The sequence below is a fragment of the Sinocyclocheilus grahami genome, unplaced genomic scaffold (genome assembly GCF_001515645.1).
Source record: "Sinocyclocheilus grahami isolate Dianchi unplaced genomic scaffold, SAMN03320097.WGS_v1.1 scaffold13529.1, whole genome shotgun sequence".
NCBI classification, from domain to species: Eukaryota; Metazoa; Chordata; class Actinopteri; order Cypriniformes; family Cyprinidae; genus Sinocyclocheilus; species Sinocyclocheilus grahami.
This window is the reverse complement of record NW_015514946.1, coordinates 1-2,348: the sequence shown is the minus strand read 5'-3', so window position 1 is coordinate 2,348 and position 2,348 is coordinate 1. Positions and strand designations below refer to the sequence as shown.

At 36.7% G+C, this 2,348-nt stretch overlaps 1 long non-coding RNA gene and 1 pseudogene across 1 annotated transcript; both read left to right on the top strand.

Annotated features, from left to right (window-relative positions):
• LOC107579010 (transcription factor Sp2-like) overlaps positions 1-157 on the top strand; it is a 3,252-nt pseudogene extending 3,095 nt beyond the window's left edge.
• A 60-nt stretch (positions 158-217) lies between these two features.
• On the top strand, positions 218-2,343 carry LOC107579011 (uncharacterized). The gene is made up of 2 exons (XR_001608410.1): positions 218-478; positions 571-2,343. It is a non-coding gene; the product is annotated as an uncharacterized lncRNA (long non-coding RNA).
• Positions 2,344-2,348: the final 5 nt, after the last annotated feature.

Sequence of the window (2,348 nt, the reverse complement as noted above, 5' to 3'; positions counted from 1 at the left end):
AAAAAAATTATGAAAAATGTATTTGCTTAAAATAGTAAAAATAATAACAATGGTTAATATTATTGTTGTTGTTGCTCGAGTGTGTGTGTACTGTTTAGTAGACAAAATTTCTGTCACCACTCATTCACACAGAGATACGCCGACAATGAAGATCTAGTATCAAAAGTTTATTTTTGATATCATGGATTTCTTTTTTCTGATAAATATCAATATTGATTCAATTCAAACGGTTAAAGGAAATACTCAGTGTGTCAGAAATCACTTTACATTTTTGCATGCTGTAGGCCAGGCGAGGTGGGGAAAAGAAAGCACATCTGCCACATAGCAGGCTGTGAAAAGACCTTTCGAAAGACTTCCCTGTTGCGGGCGCATGTCCGACTGCACACGGGAGAGAGGCCCTTTGTGTGCAGCTGGGTCTTCTGCGGAAAACGATTCACACGCAGTGATGAGCTGCAACGACACGCCAGGACACACACAGGTATGCAAGCTCCAGATATACAGTACACATGCACTTAATATAAATGTGATGCATCTCTAATTAAATTCACCTCATTTTTCATCTGTTTTCAGGAGACAAACGTTTTGAGTGCAGTAAGTGTCAGAAACGTTTCATGCGGAGTGACCACCTCACGAAGCATTACAAAACACACATCAACACAAAGAGCCTGTGAACATCGTCTATCACAGGGTTTCAAGACCTTTGGGGGGGATGAGAAAGAAAAACGCTGCTCCCGGGGCTTGAAGGATGGGAGGAAACAGAGGTCAACCTGCCTTCAAATGTACGATGTGGCCCTGGAAAGTCTCCTGTTTTCACCAGCTGTTTCAGGGTAAACTACACTCCCGCTGTCCACATTTTTACTCACCCTCATCAACAGAGGAAGGCTGGCTGGCCGTAAAGTGTGGCTCTCAACTGAGATTCATGAAGAACAAGGATGCCAGTTGTGTCTTGGCTTGATTCCTCTGGTATACGGAGCGGAAAAGATGCCTGTCTCAGCAGCAACAGACACTTCAGCCAAAAAAAAGAAGAAAAGAAGTTACTTTCCCTCATCATTTACTTTTTTTCCCCACTTGTTTTAGCTAAACCAAGCCCCTCACATGAAGTGTAGCAGCTAATGGACAGTGTTTCCTGGCTTTTATTGTGTAAATGTTTGTTTTCTTACATACAAACATACATTTGTACATATTCTGGCAAATTTGAATACAAAAGTGACGCTTTGGACAAACAATTTGACCCAGTTAAATTATATTCAGTTGTTAAATGATTTTTTTTAAAGTCTGCTTTGGAATTGTAAACAGAAGCTTGAGATTTTGTATGATTTTGGTTGATTGTTTTTAATATTAGTAGAGGTTTTGGAAAAGAATATTTTGGCTTTTACAATCATGTCTTGTATAGAGGTGATAAACAAGAGAGTAAATATGTTGGGACTTGCTACATGTTGAAAGGTTGATCATCACATAAAATAAGGAATTAATTATAATTTTTTTGAAAGAAGCTTAAATGGCATTTAATGTATGCAGGTTGTGTCTTTGTTAAAAGATTGCAAATGTGTCCATTCAAAAATGTAGATAAAAACTCACGTTTATGTTCTCGTGTAAAGCAGGAAAAAAATTATCTCACAAAGTAGGACAAAATATGATGAAAATGTGATTGTGGTTACATTATACCAACTAAAATGTTTTATTTCATTTAAGGTACATGTAAAGTGGCTACATGCTGATGGATTTAATGGTTAGTTAAATTCAGTCATTCCATTTAAGTTCATCTAAGCTTTTGTCCAAGCTCTCTAAAAGAGGCCTTAAGAAGAAAAGAAATCTGTGCTTATGTATGTTTGTATAGTGTCTATTGTATTTGGGTGTAAAATGTAGGATAATTGTTACACAAATGTGTATTGGCTATTGTTGCCAAACATGAAATATGTGGACTGTACAGTGTAAATGAGAAGGGAAAAAAGCAGCATTGTATAGTTTCATTCCTGTAATATGTAAGACTAATAGATTACCCTTTTTATTGACTAAAAGTTGCCTTAGTCTGCAGCACCCCATATTTAAAGAGATTTGTCTTTTTCCAGGGAACTGCATTTGTAGACCTGCTTTATTTTTTCTTTTATTATTATTTTTTGTCTAACTTATAAAGTGTTAAGAAATGTCAATTTATGTGCACTGACCAAATTCAGGGTTTTCACTGAGTGGATAATTTAATTGTTTGGTTCATGTACCTACATCTGATTTGACCGAAGAAAAGTTCTTTAGCTACCCTTGATAAACCCCACATTTAAAGAGCCCTGGCTTTGAAAATCGGTAGATAACCCTGTGTTTGTATAACTTGTATTGAGGAGCTTAGACCAGAG